The following is a 23,517-nucleotide window of genomic DNA, read 5'->3' on the forward strand; positions in this document are numbered from 1 at the left end:
AGACGGAAAAATAAGAAGTCCTCTCGGTCCATTCTTAACAGGTAGCATCTCTCGATCTAGCTACGGGTCCCTAATATCACTAATACTGACTCTCGCCCTGAAAAGTGATTTAAAAGCCTAAATTAAATTATCTCTCGATCTTATTAATTTAGTCGTCTTAATTAAGTAGTCTATTTCCCTCCCCTATCTTTCGATCTATCGGGTCGGTCAATTCCTAAGCTTTCAATTAGTCGCGTGCACTCGATTCATCAAATATAGAAATTAAATTAATTAAGACGGAGTTGATCTCACGTGAGCCGGTCGATCGACCAGGTAAGGCAGTCGATCGACTATGACGCGACTAAGGTCTACGAAATCTATGCCGCCTACACTACAGGTCCCCTACATCTTAGCACGAAGGGTTTAGCTACGCATACTGGGAATAATAACAGCAATAAAATTAACAGATAAAGCAATCGAATTCATAATTAAATTAACTAAATAAATAACTAACATGAAATGATAATTTGGCTTTGGGAAATCTAAACTAGCAATTCTAAACTACGGAAGAATTAAAGCAACGAAGGAATAGAGAATACCGTAAAGAAGAATTGAAGAGAAAAGATCAAACCCAATGCAAAAGAAAACTTTATTGACGGAAAATTAATCTAAACTATTGAAATAATCAAAAGTTCAACTTCTCTGTGTATTGAAGCCCTAATTAATTCGATCCTTAAAATTCTACCTCCTTCTTCTGAAACCTCAGGTTACGTTATATAGATAGTCTTACGTAACTATTATTCCTAAAACCTAATTAAATTGGGCTTTCTCGTTTCCCAATTTTAATTTGCGCGTCAGAGTCGTGGGGTGGTCGATCGACCACTCAGACCAGTCGATCGACCAAGGGTGCTGTACAGTAATTCATTCTGACGAATTCTACAGCGCGCATCGATCTTAAAACAACTGCCATTTCTTCGTTACTTGGTCAAATCAGGTGTTCTACACGGCGTTGGAAAGCTAAGAGGATAAGATTTCACCTCCAAGTGGAATCACTCAATTATCTGCTCTATAACTCGAGATATAGCCATTTTAAGCAGCCTGTAGTAAACTGTTCAACATTCTGACAGTCTATAGACCATGTAGGTCAGTCTATAAACCAAGTCAGCTGGTAATCCGCTTCTGAAACTCTCGCAAATCTATCTTTCAGGCCTTGATACGCACACCAAGTTCGCTTCCCGAGTCTTAACTTCACGTTAGGTCCTATGCCTAGTACTCGGGGACGGATTCGGCTCGATTTCCGCTGAATTCTTCACATTTCTGCAATGTTACACAAAAACACAAAAGTAGACGGAAATAGGGAAAATAGTAGCATAAACTACACAAATGAGCTCTGAAATGCGTGTAAAATAAGGTGTAAAACATCATATAAATGACAGGCATCAATAACCTTTCCAGCTTTGATGTCGCCAAGGTATTTGGAACAGTTTCTCTTCCAATGCCCAACACCACAACAACAGTGGCACTTGTTCCCGGTGGGGGCACTGTACTTGGGCTTGGAGGTACTAGCTTCACAAGCTTTAGCTATATTCATGTTGGGAGTTCGCTTCTTCCCCTTCTTCCCGCCTTTCTTGAAGGTTCCCTTGCTCTTATGATTGACATTGAGCACATATTTGGTGGTGCTAACACTTAGCCCCATGTCCCTTTCGGCTTGCACAAGCATTTTGTGCAACTCATCAAGGGAAACTTTCTTATCTTGCATATTAAAATTCACCCGGAATTGAACATATGCTTTGATTTGTTGAGGGAATGAAGAATTCGATCAATTACGAGTTCATTGGGAATTTCCACCTTATGCATTTTCAAGGTCTCAACATGCTCTATTAACTTGAGCATATGAGGGCTCACCTTTTGGCCCTTTTTGATGTTAAGATCAAAGAATGCGGAAGCCGCCTCATATTGAATGACCCTAGGACCTCGTGAAAACATGTTCACAAGCTTCATGTAGATCTCATGAGCGGTGCTAATCTTTATAGCACTTCGTTGGAGTTCGGCCTCCATAGCAAAGATGAACACATTTTTGATCGCGGCCGACTCCTTTTGGTAAACCTCATAGGTTTGCCTAGCGGCGGGGGTGGACCTAGCATTAGGTTCGAAGGGAGATGCCTCGGTAAGGTAACGAAGCTTGTCGTCACCTTGCGCGGCCAAGCGAAGTTGCGCGTCCTAATCGGCGAAATTAGACCCATTTTTTTCTAACTTACATCGATCCATGAAGGATCGGAGCCATGACACATTGGTAAGCGTGGTGGAACTAGTGGATGCGGACGTGATTGGAGATGCCATTGTGGTTGATAAAACAAATTTGACTACAAAATAGGAAATGAAAGAATTAATTATCATCTATCGTTTTAATAATACTCGTAAACTTAACTACAAGTATTGCATTTATATAGTGATCTCCACCCAACTATATAAATGATTCCGAGATTCAAATTCATATTAATACGGGTACGGTGAACCGATTCATCCCTTATTAATATAACTCGGTGGATTAACTCTTTAATCGATTCTACTTTTAGAACTCTCGGTCGATAAAAATTACTCTAATTCTCATCTTTAGCCCGGAACACATGCGACTACGGACACGAATACTTCCGTTGAGCTCAATCCAAATTTCGATGTAATAACATTTTACTACCCCACTTCGCCAATGTAACAAGGTTTGTATTACGGTGAAGCCGGATTAACTCCCTTATGAAATTGGTACTTCATGGGTTTCTACTATTTGGTAAGGCTATATCTTAATTATTATATGTGAGAGGTCTTGTCAATTTATTATCTATCACGTTTTAAGTGAACTAAAGCGGTGAACTACGATAATTATAATTGACACGGTCGATGACTCGGTATGATATGCATGTGTTGTTATGGCGATTTGGCAATGCATGCAACATATTAAAAGAAATGCAAAGCAATAAATAAAATTCCTAGTATGGCCTTCCTAAAATAGAAAATCAAATAATCTATTACATATTCGGAAACCAACTCCTTTGGTCCCTTGAATCTTCAAGTGGCACGCCTCCCAAGACACCGTCTTCGTCGGATCACCTTTCCGAATGGCACCGTCTTTGAAGATGCTCCATAATTACAAATAATAATAAAAATACAAAGCTATTCCTATTATACATTTGTAAAATAAAAAAACTAATGAAATAAAAATAAAAGTGATACGAGATCACATTAAATTACAACCGAATCAATATTCCCTTTCATTACGGGTAATATCGATTAAAACTAAGGCCATACTAAGATAAAATTACATAATTTAAAATTATATAAATAAAAGACATTCAACAATTGAAATATGCAGCATTATAATATGTACATATCATGCCAAATGATGTGTCAAATCGCCCTATTTAACTTATGTCGTACATATAAACCGGTTTTATGGAAATTCGTGATAATAACCTTTTAAAATCACTAATTAACACTTAAATCACATTTAAGCTCAAGTTAATTATCCAAACACTTTTTAGGACTCAAAAATTAGTCATCACTCAATTTTTGACAATAATTCAACTTGATTTAATTTTATGCTCATTTTTTATCTTAAAATCATAATATTTATGAAATAAATCAAAATTAATTTATAAAAATTTCAAAATTTGAATTTTAAATTTTTGATCATTCTGAAATAATTCCATGACACTCATAATGTCAAAAATCATGGTTAAAATTTTCGAATTAATTTTGAGAAAATATAGTTGCATTTTATCGGTTTTATCTCATAAAATATTTAAAGCATCCAAAAAATACTCCAATAATTTTTACAACTGATGGGGCATATTCTGCACCCGCTGACCGAGTCAACATATTGAGCAAGGTCAAAGCTAAAAGACAGAAAGTCAATATATTAACAGCCTAACCGACAAAGCCTGTCGGCCTGTAACTTGGGTCTCGGCCCGGCAACTTGCCGGCCGAGAGGCATATCCGTGTACTCACATCCAGTCCCCTCGGCATGGAGTCAACCAGGCCCGCCGGCCTGTCATAGGTCTCTCGGCCGAGGGTAAAACGGTCTTTCCACCTGCTATGCCACTTGGCCACTACGTGACAAAGGGTGAAAGTCTATAAATACTCCACTTCTCTAATTGAGAAAAGGATCTAAATAATCAACCGAAAATCTGGTAAAAACTCCCTTATCTCTCTACAATATATTTTGCCAAGTTAACATACAACTTATCTCTCTAAGTTTACTGACTTGAGCGTCGGAGTGAGTACGTTCGGCCCCAAGCCGAGCCCTCAGTTTGTTCATCTTTACAGGAGAGAGTGAAAGGAAGAGACAAGCAACGACATCATTCAACAAGCTTAAGTGGTCATAATCCTGCTCCGGAATTACACCCGGAACAATTGGCGCCGTCTGTGGGGAAGACTATCACAAAACCTGGGTAGGCCACAGTGAAGCTGGGCACCCAGAGAGGAAGAGCCGCTGTGACAACATAGATGAAGGTCGCCGTGACGGGAATAGGTCACGGCCTGAGAGATTTAATAGGAAACAGCACTCGGCGGGCGCCGGGGGGAGTTCGGGACCGTACAACCGAAGCGGTACAAAGAGTCTCACCCTCCTGGTCGCATCTCCGGCCGAGGTCTTTACCCTAAGCAAGAATGATGGACAGAAGTGGGCAAGACCCCCCAAGGCGAGGGGGGACGGTGACGCAAGCCAGTTTTGCGAGTACCACGGCCACACCGGCCACAAAACCGACAACTGCCGACATCTAAGGAACGCCATCGAGGAGCTAATCCGAAAGGGGAGCCTCAGTAAATATGTAGCTGGAGGCCCGGGAGCGAGCGCCGACGGGGCGAATAGAAAATCAGTATTCCAACGGATGGGAGTGATCCAGGTTGTCATCGGGGGAAACGAGAACGGTGGGTCAGCTAATGGGCACAAACGGCACCTAAATGAGTTGTACCAAGCCATCAACTTTGTGCCCAAAACAACGATCCTCGCTTCCACCATCCCCGATATAACCATTGGAAAGAAGGACTACGAGGGAGTCGTCGCCCCGCACAGCGACCCGCTTGTAGTCCACCTGGATATAGCCAACCACTTGGTCAAAAGGTGCCTGATTGACACAGGCGCCTACACGAACATCATGTTCAGGGAGTGCTTTCTTAATCTCGGTCTGAAGATTGGAGACCTGAGCCCCTGCACTAACCCGCTATACAGCTTCTCTGGGGCCGGCCTGGTACCCCTGGGGTCAATCAGACTGCCGGTGATGTTCGGTCAAGCGGATGCGGCTAAAAATATTTTATCTGAGTTCGTGGTTATCGACGGTTCATTTGCCTACAATGTTCTCATAGGCCGAGTCACTTTGAGCGTGGCCGATGCAGTGATGTCCATCCGGGCCCTGACATTGATGTATGTCTCGGACCGGGGGGAAGCACAAAAGCTCGTCTCAAAGGACGAGAGAGACGAAATAGTCAATATCCAAGTGTCTGCCAGGGGGTGCAACATGCAATCCCTCAAAGTGGCGAAGAAGTCGGAGAAAGGGAAGAGCCCATCCTTGCAGTAGGAGGGCGATCCGATGAACACTAACGTCGGCATGGTCGAAGGAGCCAAGACCGAGGAAGTGGAAATTGACCCAGAGCGCACCGTAACTGTCGGTGCCGACCTGGAACCAAAATTCAGAGCTGATCTCCTAGACCTACTCAGGAAGAACAAAGATGTCTTCGCATACTCAGCTGCCGAGATTCCAGGAGTGAGCCGGGAGGTGATCGTTCACAAGCTGAACGTACTCTCCACCGCTCGGCCTGTCAAGCAGAAGATGAGGAACTCCTCGGCCGAGAAGGATGAGGCCATCAAAGCTGAAATAGACAAATTATTAGTGGCGGGCTTTATCATACCTTGTACTTACCCTGAGTGGATAGCAAATGTTGTAATGGTGAGGAAATCGTCAGGGGCGTGGAGGATGTGTGTTGATTTTACCAATCTTAATAAAGCGTGCCCTAAAGATTGCTATCCCTTGCCTCGAATAGATAGTTTAATTGACGCCACGACAGACTACACTATGCTAAGCCTGCTAGACGCCTTCTCAGGGTATCATCAGGTATTCATGGCCGAGGAAGACATGCCTAAATGCGCATTCATCACCATACACGGCACCTTCATGTATAAAATGATGCCGTTCGGTTTGAAGAACGCTGGTGCAACTTACACTAGGCTGGTGGACAAAGTGTTCCAAGATAAAAAGGGCGAAACATCGAGGCTTACGTCGACGATGCTATTGTAAAAAGCAAGTCTGACAGCGAGCACTTAGCCGATTTGAGCGAAACATTTTGTTCACTAAGGAAATATGAAATGAAGCTTAACCCAAAGAAATGCAACTTCGGCGTCCGGGCCGGCAAGTTCCTCGGCGTGCTTGTCAGCGCTAGGGGAATTGATGCCAATCCAGAGGAAGTCCAAGCAATACTAGACCTACCGGAGCCGAGAAATCGAAAAGAGGTTATGATGCTGACCAGAAGGATGGCGGCTCTCGCCCGTTTCATCTCTCGGTCGGCCGACAAGAGCACTCCGTTCTTTAAAGTGCTAAAAGGGAATAAAAACTTTAGCTGGGGGGAGGAACAGAGCACGACTTTCAAGCAACTGAAAGCCCACCTTCTGACACTACCGACCCTGTCCGTCTGTGCCGACGCAGGGGGAGACGCTATATCTATACTTAGCGATTACCTCCGCCACGGTCTGTCGTAATCGTCGGGAAGAAAATAAGCAAAGAATACCCGAGTCTACTTTATCGATATACATGCTCTGGCCGCTGAAAGAAATTACCCACTAATCAAAAAAGCAGCCTTCGCCGTCATTGTTGCTGCAAGGAAGCTGAAACCCTACTTCGACGCACATCCCGTGACGGTCTTAACCGACCAGCCATTGGAGAAAGCATTGGAAAAATTCGAAAAATTCGGCAAACTTATCAAATGGGCGGTGGAGCTCTCCGGCTTTGGCATTCAGTACAAGCCGAGGCCTTCGATAAAGGGGCAAGTGCTTGCAGACTTCCTGGCTGAGTGCACATATCAAGAAGAATCACATCCCGGCGTGTGGGAAGTGTATACCGACGGGTCCTCCACGGCGAACAGCTCAGGAGCCGGCATCCTTATCATCAGCCCTAACGGAGACGAGTTTGAGTACGCCTGGAAGTTTACCTTCTATGCCTCAAATAACGAATCCGAATATGAGGCGGTGATAACTGGAGTCGAGTTAGCTAGAGCTGCCGGGGCGGAGCACATTGTGTTGAAAACAGACTCACTCTTAGTGACTAATCAAATCCGAGGGGAGTATGAGACTCGAGACGACGGGATGGTAAGGTACTTGGAGAGGGTAAAAGCTGACACCTCAAAATTGAAATCTTTCCAAATACAGTGCATCCCCAGGTCTGAGAACAACCGAGCCGACGCTCTCTCAAAACTTGCCAGTTCAAGCATCAAGAATGTCAGCCGAACCGTGCTGGTGGATATCAGAAATGCCAAAAGCATCACTGAGACCGTCGGCATGGTGGGCGACATCGAAGCCGAGACGACGTGGATGACTCCGTTAATGAAATATAAGCTGGCAAAAGAGTTGCCGGAGGACCGCAGTCTGTCTCAGAAGATAAGAAGGATCGCTGCAAGGTACTTAGTGTTCGAAGGGGAATTGTACAGAAGGTCCGTAATAAGACCACTCTTGAAATGTGTCGGCCCAGCCGACGCGAAGCTTATAGTGACAGAGATTCACGAAGGCATCTGCGGACACCACATGGGGGCGAGAACGCTAGCCCACAAAGCTCTCCGAGCCGGCTACTTCTGGCCTACCATGCTGAAAGATTCCAGGGCAAAAACCAAGAAGTGCAAGAATTGTCAGATGCATGCTCCGGTAATACATGCACCTTCCCGAGACCTGCAGCCAGTACTTAGTCCCCTACCATTTGCACAGTGGGGGATGGATTTATTAGGACCATTTCCCACGGCCTCCGGAGGAAGGAAGTACCTGATCGTCGCCGTCGACTACTTCACCAAATGGGTCGAGGCTGTCGTGGTACCTGCCAAGACCACGACGGCCTTAAGAAAGGTGATTTGGGAGAACATCATAACTCGTTTTGGGTTACCCCAAGTTATTGTATTTGACCACGGCCGAGAGTTTTGGAGCGACATGGTGATGAATTGGTTGGAAGAGCTCGGTATCAAATTCGCATACTCCTCCGTCTGCCACCCTCAGAGCAACGGGCAGGCAGAGGCAGCTAATAAAACAATACTGAACGGGTTGAAGAAGAAGGTTGAAGATCTAAAGGGAAGATGGGCTGATGAACTACCCCGGCGTCCTGTGGTCACTTCGAACCACGGAGAAAGAAGCAACAGGGTACAGTCCATTCCACCTAGTCTATGGGTCTGAGGCCGTCCTGCCAATTGAAGCAGTGGTGCCGACATTCAGAACGCAAACTTTTGACCCAGTCGAAAATGAGGAAGGCCTGAGAGCCTCCCTAGACCTGGTCGAAGAAAGCCGAGATACGGCACGGCTCAACTTAGCAGTATATCAAAACCGAATGAGAAGAGCATACAACCGTAGGGTCCACAAAAGGGACTTAAGAGTAGGAGATCTAGTCCTGAGAAAGTCGGCCGCAACAAACAAAGGAAACATCCATGGTAAAATGACGGCCAACTGGGAAGGACCCTACAGGGTGGTTGAAGAAATGAGGCCGGGGACATACCGGCTGACAGACATGGAGGGTGTGCCTCTAATGAGCCACTGGAACACAGACAACCTTAGGAAGTATTTCGTATAGCGGCGGAGGTGTCCGAGACCGTTGTGGGCACCCCAACGCGTGATTATATCTTATGAAGAATGATCCAAGTTTTCCATCGAAATGCTTGTCCCCTCCGTAGTCGTACCAAAGTAGACGCCACGGCCAAAGCCGGGCAGTCACTAGTAGACGCCACGGCCAAAGCCGGGCAGTCACTACAAATGCAGTTGATACTCGCGAAAGCGACCAACATGCTTAAGAACGTATAAGTACAGTTGAGAAACGCAAATCTGACTGCCTCGGCCAATCCGGGAGTGGCAGAGGAAGCGATCAATATGTCTATAGATACGAATGCAGTCGAGCCGTAACCTCGATTGCCTCGGCCAAAGCCGGGAGTGACGGGGAAACGACCGATATGCTAACATGTTTACAACAGCAGTTGGGAAGCGCAAATCTGACCGCCTCGGCCAAAGCCGGGAGTGGAGGAGGAAGCGACCGACATGCCAACATGTTGCTGAGCAAATTGGGGAACGTAAACCCTGCTGCCTCGGCCTGTTCAGGTGCAGCAGAGGGCACGACCAATATGCTAAAAACGTTTAAGTACAGTTGAGATACGCAATCTAACTGCCTCGGCCAAGCCGAAGGTAAAAACGAAAAAGCGCTCAATATGTTTAAAAACGTAAGAAGACAACTAAATGGAGGACGAGATGAAAGCCTCGGCCAAGCCGAAGGCAAATAAACAAAGTTTATTAAAAATGTTTACAAGTGAGGTAAAACAAAGTCGACGACCGTCCCCATAGGGATATCCTAAACACAACCTACCAAAGTTTAACAAAAAATAAGGAACAACAAAAGATTACAACATTAAGACATGAAGCGCCAAAAGGATGGCAGGGAGGAAAGGCTCAATAGTTGGCCCCCGAACAGCTGAAGCTGTCCGAAGGGCCGGGTGAATCTGGTGACGACCGCCTGTCTCCCTATGCTTGTTGCTGCTCGTCACCGGCAGCAGTAGCAACATCACCAACGGTGGGCGGCCCAGAGGACGGCTTGGCAGCTTCACTTGCCTTTGCCCTCTCAGCCTCCTCTCTGGCCTCCTTCACCTTATCATCCTGGGCCGCCTTGGCCGCAGCTTCCCGAGCAGCCTTGGCCGCCTTCGCCTCGGCCTCGGCCTTGGCCTCCGCAGCAGCCGCCTTCTCATCCAGAAGCCGGTCAAAATCTTGCCACGGGAAGGTGCCTTCAGGAAGGAGCTCTTTAATTGCATCCCTGGTACCATCTTCAGCTTGGTCCCGGTACCGGGCACACATGTCAGGGATGATGACGGTTTTCAGCATCTCAATATCCTTCTCCCTCTGAGCAAGGATAGCCTTTGTGCCCTTGTGCTCCTTCGCCTCGGCCGAATGCAGGGACTTCCATCTTTCCCTCTGCTCAACCATGGCCTTATAGCCGCCCTCAAATTTGTTTCTCTCCTCCCGCAGCTTAACGGCATCAGCCAACGCAGCCTCAACCTTGGCTCTCTCGGCCAGGACCACCTTCTCGGCGTCCTCCTTAAGCTTTCGCTCAGCGAGGAAGTCCTTCATGGTGGCCAGGAAGTCCTTCTTGTCCTCTCGGCCTCCTTCTTAGCAGCGGCAAGCTCAAGCCTAAGCCGTTCGAGCGTAGGGGCCGTTTGAGCCACGAGCTTTTCTTGCTCGATAAGATGAGTGCCGGCTAGTTCAGCCCACTTCACCAGCCTCTTGGCCAACCTTATGCCGTCTGCCCTGAGCTGAACGGGGGAAACCTTCTCGGATGAGGAGTCGGCGGCGGCATTTTTGTCGCCCGTCTGCACAGGCTGCTTCTCCAATTGCCGTTCGGTGAGAACAACGACTGATCTATAAAAAAACCCAGACAAAGCGTCCATGTCAACATTCATTGACATATCAGAAAGCCTGTCATCAGGAATGCCTAAAGAACCTGCTAAATCCGAGCCATGGGTTAGATCCGTACCAGTCTTAGCGTTCTTGGACAGAGAGCCGGCTGACCCCTTCTCTTTCCCTCGCCTCAGAATAACAGAAAGCAGCGTTGTTTCCTTCCTCTTATTTGAAGGAGGAGGACCCTCCAGAACGGTGACGTCCTCGTCAACATTGACGACCACCTTATCCTCTTGGACTACGGGGATTGGAGATCGAGTGGGGGTTGACGTCGTAGCCGCCGTAGACGTTTTTTTTGGTCTTCGGCGCGGCACGTTACCGCCAATCTTCGCTTGAGTCGCCCCCACATCCATTGCCTTCAACGCCTGCTCCACGAGTTCGTGCAGGGCCAGTCTGCGATCACGCGGCGCGGCCTTAGGGTGCAGCTCAACAACTCTCCCGTCCTGGTCAAGTCCCAACATGTTTAGGATGGAGACAGAGAGATCCCGGCCAAATTGATCTGCAAGAAACAAAGTCAACAGTTAAGCAAAAGAAGTAAGCCAAGGCTCAAATACAGAAGCATAAAAAGCAAAGGTGGGCCTCATACCGACCCCACTAACCCTGGCCGAGGGCCGGTATGAGGCCGACGTGACAAAGCGGCTCGTCTTGAAGAACGATCTGCATCGGAGGCATCCATCCCTTCGGCGTGCCATCCCTCTCAGCCTCGAACAGGCTCATTGCCCGCACTTCGTCGTCCTTAAGATAGACCTTCTTGGCATCCATCTTAATCTTATTACGGGAGACATATCTTTCATGCTCCCCCTGACTCTCACACCGCAAATTGACGCGGCGCTGGAAGGACCGGGGCAGTGGATAGTCCTCCGGAACCTCGACATATACCCACCGCCCCTTCCATTCCTTGCAAGATGTCAGCTTGGAGACGGTGACGTATCCCGGCTCGGTTTACATGCTGTATTACCCCGTGCCGCCTAGGGTGGACTGCCGAAGATGGTGGAGCCGGCGGAAAAGGTTCACCGTTGGGGCCTCCCCTTTAAAAAGACATAACCATACGAAGCCAATAATCGTCCTAATGGCCAACGGATGCAGTTGTGCCACGGCGACATTCATGGCTTTGATTATGGCCGCGGCGTGTTCATTAAGAGGAAATCGGAGCCCATACTCCAGATGTCTAATATACACGCCGATACAACCTTCGGGAGGGCAACAGACTGCCTGATCACCCTCAGGGACAATAATTCTATACCCCCTGCCGAAGGAGTAATGGTCTTCAAAAAGTTCAGGCCCGGAGACACTAGCGAACTTGTTCGTCCAAACACGATCGGGTTTAATCGAGCAGGCTTCGCCGTGCCACAAGAAATGCGGCCTCTCTGCATCAGAATGGGTCTTTTCCTCCTCATCATCATCAAAAACCTCCAAAAATTTCTCATCAATTTCAGGAGAAGGCGACAAGCGACCCCCGAACCCTATCGGGGTGACAACCAGTGGCTCCTGTTCATCAGGATGCGGCGGTTCGCCCCCCGGAGTTGAGGTACTAGGCAGAGCATTAGCAGCAGACATGGTGGCAACAATTAATTAATAAATAAAAGTTGGGAAAGAATTTGTTTGTTTACCTTGAAAGAAAGTGTTACGCCGAGTAACGCTTCGAAAGTTAGAAAGAGAAAACGCTTCGAAAACAAGAGAGAAGAAAATTTTTGAGAAAAAGAAGTTTGCAGGTCAAAATGAGGGGCATACTGCTCTATTTATAGAGCAAAGCCCATTCAGTGGACCAATCAGAGCAAAGCCCATGAAGCGTCCACCAATCAGCACTAGGCCACGTGTCAAGCATGCAACCACGAAATGTCAATCGACATACAGTGACAAATCTTATTTGACACGCTCCTTGGTATCTACTTGTTAACGGCCAGCTGATCAACAAAGCTTGGCAGCACCGGCCGGGGGCAATCAAAAGCACACGGCTCTCTCAACCTTGGTCTCGGCCAGCGCCAGTTTTCTTTTCCACATTCGATGTCCATTACACAACCATGTGGAGGGGGGATATGGTACGGCCTGAACAGAACCAAGCCGAGGAAGAAGTTCGACATACGCAGAATACGCTCAACACACATCGAAGGTCCATACCATGGCATAGACTACGCTGGGGGCAAATTGATGGGGCATATTTTGCACCCGCTGACCGAGTCAACATATTGAGCAAGGTCAAAGCTAAAAGACAGCAAGCCAATATATTAACAGCCTAACCGACAAAGCCTGTCGGCCTGTCACTTGGGTCTCGGCCCGGCAACTTGCCGGCCGAGAGGCATATCCGCGTACTCACATCCAGTCCCCTCGGCATGGAGTCAACCAGGCCCGCTGGCCTGTCATGGGTCTCTCGGCCGAGGGTAAAACGGTCTTTCCACCTGCTATGCCACTTGGCCACTACGTGACAAAGGGTGAAAGTCTATAAATACTCCACTTCTCTCATTGAGAAAAGGATCTAAAAAATCAACCGAAAATCTGGTAAAAACTCCCTTATCTCTCTACAATATATTTTGCCAAGTTAACATACAACTTATCTCTCTAAGTTTACTGACTTGAGCGTCGGAGTGAGTACGTTCGGCCCCAAGCCGAGCCCTCAGTTTGTTCATCTTTACAGGAGAGAGTGAAAGGAAGAGACAAGCAACGACATCATTCAACAAGCTTAAGTGGTCATAATCCTGCTCCGGAATTACACCCGGAACAACAACCTTATATCTGATTAGTGGGATATTAATGCAACTTAAAATTATTTTCTCAAGCCATGCAATACGTTTTAGCTAATATTGTTAAAATACTCACTATTTATGCCATTATTACTCTAAAAATCCATAAATCATGCTAAAAGAGATATTTTAATCTTAAAATTTACATACACTCTGTAAATTATGCATGTGACATCATATTAAAAAAGCATGACTTCATACGAAATTTAACTATTTTTTATTTATTTTACCTCTTTTAATCCATTTTTATCTCATAAAAATCATAAATCATGCAATATTAATCAAATTAATACGAGTTTTTACACACAACTTTTAAAATATGCCTGTGAGGTCATATAAAATTTCCAAGGTCAGAAAGTAAGTTTAACTATTTTTAGCGTTTTAATTCCCATTTTAGTCATAAAAATGTAATAAAATGACCAAAAATCATTAAAATGAGCAATAAATTTCCATAAATCATAAAAATGACCAAAAAATATTTTAGGACCAGAATATATAACATGCATGGTGATTTCGTGGCTTATACTTATAAATCACGAATTTTTAGTTTTATATGTTAACCTTTTAACTCGGAAAAACAATAACCGATTATGCGTGCAACATCCTTATGCTCTGATACCACTTGTTAGGTTCATATACCTATTATTAGACTCCTCTAATAGTGAACTAATTAACTTGTTAATTATATGTTCTTTAGATCTAGTGCATGCATAACAAAATGAAAGATTTATAAGAAAAACAATGTCCCTTACATTGTTGCTTGGTTCGAAATATTGGGCACAAGTAAGGTCACCTTCCTTTACTTGTTCTTGAGCTTAATGTGATGGATGATCCTCCTAAGACTCGAAGTATAGTTGACAATCCAATAAGTTGCACCCAAGATTGATCCCAAAAATTCCTACTAATATTAACTAGATATATAGTAGAAATGTAACCTTAATAATACTAATATTTCTAGTATTACTACCTCTAGTAATAAATTGAGTGTATTAGTATTTGTGAGAGTTTTTAGCAATTGCATGTGAGGGAAAATTAGAGAGAAAAACAAGCAAAGAACAACATAGAAAAATGAGCAACTAATGCTCTATTTGAAGAGCCAAAAACCGATGGCCTCTCACCCATGTAGGGAATATTTTTGCTTTTGTTTTTACTCTTTTGTTTAGTGTAGGTAGAGTGTAGGGAACATATATGTAAGATGTAGTATGAATAAAGCTTGTGTGATGTGTCACAATCACACTTTAATCAACACAAACAAAAGACAAAATAGCATCTTTTGTTCTCTTTATTTGGCCGAAAATTTGGACCCATTTTGGTCCATTTTTGCCTTTTGTCATTTGTCCCACAAATGCTTATAAGTCATATGTTTAACTATCTTACATAATTAATTTAATGTAATCATTTAACACTTAAATATTATAATTAATAACATAATATACACTCCACTTTTTGAGTAGTATACTTCCATTATATCAACATATAATGGGTCCCATAATTATAAGTTAGTTAAAATTACAACTTCTTGTAACTTTAAATAATTAATTACCTCTACCTCTAAAGTTATATAATACCTCAACTAATTTAGTAATTTAACACTTAATTACTAAACTAAATCTTATTTAATCACATTACAATAAGACGTAAAATTGCACTCCTATAATTAAGAAATTAACTAATCTGTATCGCATACAATTATTTAAATATCTATTTGGGCCTCATCCTATAGGTGTGACCTAAAGGGATCAACTGACCATCACCGTCACATGACAGTAATGTCAAACTCTAGTTAGCCAATCATTACCGATAAATGGCGATCAGTCGACAATATAAAGAATCATCCCTCACGTATTCTTAGTATGAGATTTAATTATGATATTAAATCATGTGATCGCACTATTGTCGAGGACACATTTCCCAACAAGGCTCGCCAGCTGTGGTGCGTATGTGAGGAGGGCTCGCCAGCCGCGATGCGTTGTAAGACTCGCAAGCCATGGTGCGTACATGAGGAGGGCTCGCCAGCCGCGATGCGTAGTAAGGCTCGCCAGCCATGGGGCGTAAATGAGGAGGGCTCGCCAGTCGTGATGCGTAGTAAGGCTCGCCAGCCATAGTGCGTATATGAGGAGGGCTCGCCAGCCGCGACGCGTTGTAAGGCTCGCCAGCCATGGGCGTACATGAGGAGGTCTCGCCAGCCGCGACGCGTAGTAAGGCTCGCCAGCCATGGTGCGTATATGAGGAGGGCTCGCCAGTCGCGACGCGTTGTAAGGCTCATGAGCCATGGTGCGTATATGAGGAGGGCTCGCCAGTCGCGATGCGTAGTAAGGCTCGCCAGCCATGGTGCGTACCTGAGGATGGCTCGCCAGCCGCGATGCGTAGTAAGGCTCGCCAGCCATGGTGCGTGCCTGAGGAGGGCTCGCCAGCCACGACGCGTTGTAAGGCTCGCCAGCCATGGGGAGTCGGTTAATTGACCTTGAGAATAGCCGCGTCTGATGGGCTTGTTTTGAAAGTAGCGGACTCATGATGCCGCTGGGAAAATAGAGAATTTTGAATTTCACTATCAACGTTTCTGAAATAAGCGGGTTCTGGGAGGAAGCCCCCTGTTGACATTTGAAGGAATAGCGAATTCTGAACTTTCACTACTCGCTTATTTGAATTTTTTGAAGGAAATGGAAAATTTTAAATTTCGCTAGTACGACTGAAGTGACGGTTTATGTGCCGCCGTTGACATGTGATAGAAATAGTGAATTTGGAATCTTCACTATTATTTTTGAAGTGACGGTTTATGTGCCGTCGTTGACATGTGAAGGAAATCGTGAATTTGGAATCTTCACTATTATGTTTGAAGTGACGGTTTGTCTGTCGTCGTTGACATGTGAAGGAAATAGTGAATTTGGATTTCCACTATTATTTTTGAAGTGACGGTTTATGTGCCGTCGATGACATGTGAAGGAAATAGTGAATTTGGAATCTTTACTATTATGTTTGAAGTGACGGTTTATGTGCCGTCGTTGACACGTGAAGGAAATAGTGAATTTGGAATCTTCACTATTATTTTTGAAGTGACGGTTTATGTGCCGTCGTTGACATGTGAAGGAAATAGTGAATTTAGAATCTCCACTATTATTTTGTTTTTTGAAATTGACGGTTTTAATTGCCGTCGTGGTAATTTGAAGAAATAGTGAATTTTGAATTTTTCACTATTTTTGAAGGGAAAATAGCAGTTTTGATCGCCGTTTGTTTGAAATTTGAGGAAATAGTGAATTTTGATTTCACTATTATTTTTGAAATGACAGTTTTAATTGCCGTCGTTGAATTTTGAAGAATTTGCGTAGGAAATTGGGCCAAAGCCCAAATTTCAAAGTAAAAAGACAAAGGGAAGCCTTATTGAGGCGCGAGCCCCTTGGCGATAGAAGGGGGCTCCCCTATTATTCTGTAAAAGACGCGAGGCTCGGCTGCTCGTCATTCATCATTCATTGCCTTCAACCTTTCGCAAAAATCCGCCATTGAAGGACCTTTGTTTGCTTCCATTCGTGCTATCAACAATAATGTCATCTCAAGGTATGTATTTCCTCTTGAATCCATTCGAATTTGTTTGTTTTTTTAGCTGAATTGAATTAGGGCGAGATGTTTACCCTAGAAAATCGATTTGGGCGTTTTGATTGAGCCCATTTCGAGTGAAATTGATGATTGCATTAGGTTAGAAACCCGTTTAGGAGTATAGGGGTGCTTTTAGTTTGCATTTTGGTCCCCGTTCCCGCTCCTTATGATCGAAAAACGTGAGTGAGGTGGAGAAACCGTCTCATCTCACAATGCCAAGTTTATTTGCTTGGGTAATGGGTCCCATTAGGTTGCATTGTAGTCGGGAAAGACCGTATTTGCCATTGTGGACCTTTGTTGGGAATTGTGGGCAAAATTGGAATTTTTGCCTTTTGTGACGTTCTTATGTCTGACAAAATGAGCGCATGTTTGAGCTTGAATTGAGTATGTTTGCCTTGAAATGGACCTTACTGGTAGTTTAGGTCGCCTTGAAGTGTGATAAAATCACGTTTGCCTCTTTGCGGTCGTATTTTAAATTTTCGACCGGTTTGTGCTCAAATTGGCGTATAAATTGCCTTTTTGAGCCGTAGAAAAATTCCTCATTGCATTGGGAATGTATTTTGGGTTGTTGGCGGACCTTGTGTGGGTCTTGAGATGCCATTTTTTTTGTTGTGGTTGTTTTGACTCGTCTTTTGCTTGAAAAGAAGGGCGAGTCGTTTTTTTGTGCGTTTTTGTAAATTGTTGCTTTTTTGTTTGGATTTTGGATTTGGGCGGGGTTGCCCTTGATTTGCTTTGCAGGTTGTTGTTTTTTTGTTTCGGGTTTGTCCGATTTACGCCGTCATAATGCCGTATTTTCGGCTGACGTTTTTTTTTATTCTTTTGATCGCATGGTACCATTTGGGACCTATGGGGTCCGTCGTGGAGGTTTTGGAAGAGGAGGATGATCCAGGAGGAGCAGAAGTGATCGGGGACGCTGCTGGAGCTGAGGTGCTGGTAGAGGATGCTTCTGTAGAGGAGGGGAGGCGGTTGTCGCAGCCGGCTTGTCCTTTTCGTTGTGGCTCATAGACAGGGCAGTTGATTATTGGAGGTCAACATCGGGGTGATGCGCCGCATCATGGTTCTTGGCCTCCTTATCATCCTAAGTCTGCCAGGCACTGTCTTCTTTTTTGTCGTCGAGCAGGAACGAGGTATTACCGTCATGGTACCCACCTCTGCTTCCGTTGTTGCTCCTCTTTTTCTTGTGTTGCTCCCTTTCTTTTCCGTTCGAGAGGATAGAGAGTGCTTAGTTCAGTAGGTGGCGGATAGCCCCCAGTTCGTTGTCTTAGGCCAGTGTTTGTATGATAGATGGTTGTTTTAGGCTAGGGTCTGTATGATAGATGGTTGTACTGGATCCTATTTGTACGGTCAGTTGTCCGTATCAAACGTGTGTTGATGTATTTTGCGTGAGGCAGTTTGTATATATGTGTTTTTGGATTGTGGTTTATTTTGTGATTTTTTGCTTTTTTTTGTTGTGTTTCGGAGGAGCGCTGTCGGCTGTCAATTCTTCTTTTGCTTTGCATCAGTTCCTGCATCGTTAGTGTAGAAAACAGGCAACAGGTAGCACATATGCATAAACGCAAACACGTAAAAAAGCATTTGATTGAAAAAAAAATTAACCAAGATGACTTGAAGTTAAAATTGAATTTTGAAAATTGAAATGAATTTTGAAGATTTTGCGACAAGTCGTCACATTTGGACTCCCAAAAGGAAATAATTTGAAAATTGAGCAATTAACTCGTGTCGTGAATTAAACTGCGTTGAAATTGTTGAAATTGATTTGTTAATCGAAAAATTCAAACTCAAACCGTAAGGGAATGAATTTTAGAAAATATTTTTACGAGTATATTTGACTTGATTTTTGTGAGGTCAAGACTCGAATTTGTGAGTGCTTGAATTTTGAGGAAAATTGATGTCGTGTTATCAATTTTCGATTTTTATTTTGATGGAAAATTTGCGAAAAAGCGATAAATTTTCGGAATTTTGATTGACATGGAAACGATCCGTCGCGGATCGGGGCGACTAGCCCTTCCCCCTTTAAAAAAAGAAGAAAAAAAATTCGTATGTTTAAAGCTGCGTCATGGAAACTGTGTCGGATTTCGTAAAACGCGAAAACAAGGAAATGTGAGTGTGAGGAAACACAAAATGTCCTGGATCATCCCGAAGAGACGCGAGCGTTCTGGGGGGGAGGTTTGAGGTGTAAGGAGAAAACACAACTTGAAAGGGACAATTCAAGGTGGGAATCCTGGGAGAGGGCCTAAAGAGGCGCGAGCAGCCTGGCGATGGGAGCCAGCTCTTCCCTTTTTCTGAAAAACGCGCTGATCATTTTTGTATAAATAGTGATGTTTGCGCTTCATTGTTTCATCATCCGAAACACAAAAACGTCTCTATAAAACTTCTTCTTCTTCCTCCATAAAAATATTTTATGGATGCTTTTGAGAATGCGTTCCGACAATGGTGCCGGGTTTTGTCGCCTATCGAAAAGTATCAACTCATTTGCATGGGAGTTGGTCAATTGTTGGTGCTCCATCATGTCAAGGTGCAATCCTCATTTCTGGAAGCATGTTCTCGGTTTTGGGATTCGAAACACCATGTTTTCGTTTTCCCGAAAGGTGAAATTTGTCCTCTTGCCGAAGAAGTTGGAGCCATTGGTGGGTGGCCGGGTTTTGTTCCGGTGCTTCCTCCGACTCAGTTGTGCTACAAGGAGAAATTCCGTTCCATGTTGGGTTTGTCGACAAGTCAACTCAACTTCCTTCTTGCTCCGCATGGTGTGGACATGTTGGCTCTCATGAACATCTTCTCCAACCGATTAGATGCCAATGTTTCGGAGGTGGCTAGGAGAAGGGCTCTTGCCTTTTGCCTTATCCATGTATACTTCTTTGTTGATGCTTTGAAGAAGGAGGGGCCGAAATGCTATGGTAGCATGACTCTTGTTCACGTGGTCGAGCAAATGGAGCATGGTAGAGATCCATCGTGGTTGGTGCTTGGAGAGATCATCCGAGCTTTGGACAAGGAAGGCTCTTGTGGAGAAGCTCCCTCATTCGGATCCCCAAGGATCCTCCAAGTTTTGTTATTGGAGAGGCTAAGGTATGTAGAGCCTCCGGTTGATTCATCTTCTTATTCCTTCCGTCACCTCACCATGAGGAAGATATTGTACTCGGATAGCTTTGCTTCCACCGAGGCTTATTGGGTCGCAATATTGGCAGAGGAGGGTGGTCCTCACATCCGTTGGGTGGTGCCGTGGTGGCACTTGAAGTCCTTCACGGGGTTGCCCGCTTCGGGTGCTAGTCCTCGTTCTTTGATGGTGGTGGGTTTGAAGGTTGCTTCCTTCATTTATCCCGAAAGGCTTATGAGGCAAATGGGGCGTCAACAAAAGGTGCCCGCTCAAGATACCCTTGTCCAAGAGAATGTTTTCCGGAACTCCGAGCTTGTGGAGGTCTTCAAAAGATGGTGGGGCACTCGGCTGCTTCGGGAGGTACCAAACCCCGTTGCCACGACATGGGTGACTCCCGCTTATGTCAAGTGGTCAAAAGCTCCGTCCTTGGAAGAGAAGTCCAAATTCCGTAAGGGCGAGATTGTCGACTTGAAGTATCGAGAGGTTGGCAAGGCCAACAGAGCCTTCTTTGAGGAGTATGTTGATGGATTTAGCCCGGATGTGATGAGACCACCAAAGAGGAGAAGCTCGGGTCCCAAAAATGTAGTGGGCCGTGTATGGGCTCGTTTCGGGCCGAACATGGGGTCTTGTGCTAGACCGGTGGCCGTTGCCGTTTTAGATCCGTTGAGGATCCGTTCTGAAGAGAAAATCCATGCTAGGCGGGCCAACAAGAAGAACAAGGGGAAGATGTATCCCGAGGGAAAAGGCAAGGGTAGAATGGAGGAGTTAAGACCTCCATTACCCACTTTATTATTATGTTGTATTATTGTTGTGAGTTTTTATTATGTTGTACTAGCTAGTTATTGTGTGTTTTGTGCTAGTTTTATTATGTGAGGTGTTTTAGTCGACACCTTAGCTTTGACAAGTTGTAGACTTGTCGAGCTTTATTTGTTGTTGAAATTGTAATCCCTCCCATTATTAATTAAATAAGAGGATTGCTCATGTCGAAATCGTGAACGCTTGTTTCTTCCATCCATTTTGTAAAGGCAATTCGATTTGAATCGTCCTAAACGTTTGCACTTGGGAAAGTGGGATTTTTGTAGGAAGGGAGAAAGGCTCTTTTTGTATTTTTGTGGGAAAGGGAATGGTTTTCTCTTTCTTTTTTTGAAAGCTGATGTGGGTGATGTTTTTTTATTATGGGAATGGTTGTATCCTTCTTGTGTAAGAAAGGACTGCCTACGTATCCACCTGAAGAGGTGAAATCAAACTATGATCGTAGTTCAAAATGTTTTGTAGATTTTGATTGGGTTTTGTGGTTGTATCCCTCATGTATAAGAGGGACTACCTATGTATCCACCTGAAGAGGTGAAATCAAACCATGCTCGTAGTTCAGGGGGTTTTTGTTTGTTTTAGTGCAACTGGACGTTGCCTTTGACAGATCAAATGACATTCGAAACGGGCAAGGTGCCGTAACTTAGACTCAATAAAACATGCAATTTCAAATCAGAACGCGTTTGAGGAACATGACTTGAAAAGGGTTAAGGTGGACACTAGTTGTAAAACTAGGCTTGGATCGTTGGTTGCTATGGTTCAAGGCTAGTATTTCTTGAGTTGGTCTAGGTTGGTCGGGTTTGTAAAATCCAACCCATCTAGGTCACTCAGTCTCACTACCCCTCCTAAAAGTACATTCTTGACCAGGTATGGCCCGGCCCAGTTAGGTTTGAATTTTCCCCTCATATCGATGGGTAGCGGTGCTCGGACCGACTTGAGGACCGAGTCACCCTCCTTGATGTTCCTGGGTTTAATATTCTTGTTGAATGCCCGTTATATACGTCGTTGGTATAGCTGGACGTTGTGCAAGGCGTTGAGCCGCCGTTCGTCTAGAAGAGTGAGTTGTTCGTACCTTCGGAGGGTCCATTCCGCCTCGGGGACTTGACTCTCCAGTAGGATGCGCAGAGATGGGACCTCTAACTTTATCGGTTGAACTGCCTCCATACCGTATGCTAGGTAGAAGAGCGTGGCACCTGTCGGTGTTCGAATGGAGGTTCTGTATCCCAAGAGTGCGAATGGGAGCTTGCTCCGTCAATCGCGGTAGTTGTCTTACATTTTCTTGATAATGGCGATAAGAGTTTTGTTCGCTGCCTCCACCGCTCCGTTGGTTTGGGCACGGTAGGGGGATGATCGATGTCGTTTGATCATGTATTTGTCCAGCAAGGCCTGCATTTTCACCCGGAAGTGAGAGCCTTGATCGCTGATGATTTCATGGGGTACCCTATATCTGCAGATGATGTTGTTCTGGATAAACTTGCCCACTTGCTTGGCGGTCAAGACCGCATATGATTGCGCTTCCACCCATTTGGTGAAGTAGTCGATGGCGACGAGGACGAAACAATGTCCCTTGGTACCCATCGGGTTAACTTTCTCGATGATGTCGATGCCCCAGGTTGAGAAAGGCCAGGGTGACGTCATGGTGTATAAAAGGGATGGTGGTATATGTTGTATGTTGGCGAAGATTTTGCAATTGTGGCAATGTTTGAAGTAGTTACGACAATCGGCTTCCATGGTGGTCCAGTAGTAACCTAGCCGCATGATTTTTCGGGTAAGCATCATTGCGCTCATGTGAGGGCAACATTGTCCATCGTCGACCTCTCCCATGACTTTTTTGGCTTTGTGATGGTCAATGCAAAGGAGAAGAATCCCTTGGTGTGTTCTTTTGTATAGTTGATTTTGGTTCATCACGAATTGTGATGCAAGTAAACGGATGGCTCTTTGTCCTCTTGGGTCAGAGATATGAGGGAATTCGTTTTTGGTTTTGTAGTTGAGGATGGCTTGGTACCAAGGTTCATCATGGCTTTCCTCGTCGTTGTTGATGGCACAAATGTGAGCTGGCTCGCTCCTTCTCTCGACACATAGGAGCATCGATGTCATGTCGTCAGGTATGTTGATGAGTGCGACGAATTTTGCCAGGGCATCAGCAAATTGATTTTCCTCTCGTGGCAAGTGGAAGTAGTCGATTTGGTCGAAGAACTCGGCCTCTTGATTGATTTTTGCTCGGTAGGGAGCTAAACTGTCACCTCGAATTTTCCATGATCCGGACACCTGATTGATGATGTGCGAGGAATCACCGTGGACCCTCAGTCTTTTGATGCCAAGTGTGCTGGCTGCTTGCAGGCCGATGAGACATGCTTCATATTCAGCGGCATTGTTGGTGACGGCGAAGTCTAGTTTGACCGAGATAGGAACATGTTCTCCCTCTGGCGATATTAAGAGGATTCCTACCCCAAAGCCTCTCAGATTAGATGCACCATCGAAGTATAGGTCCCATGTGTCGGAATCGGCACAAAGGATGTCTTCGTCAGTAAGTGACCAGGTGTCGGTCGTTAGATCCTTATTGACGGGATTTTCTGCCAGGAAATCGGCGACTGCTCTTCCCTTGATAACCTTGAGGGGTACAAACTTGATATCAAACT

This window comes from Silene latifolia, unplaced genomic scaffold (assembly GCF_048544455.1).
Source record: "Silene latifolia isolate original U9 population unplaced genomic scaffold, ASM4854445v1 scaffold_57, whole genome shotgun sequence".
Lineage (NCBI taxonomy): Eukaryota > Viridiplantae > Streptophyta > Magnoliopsida > Caryophyllales > Caryophyllaceae > Silene > Silene latifolia.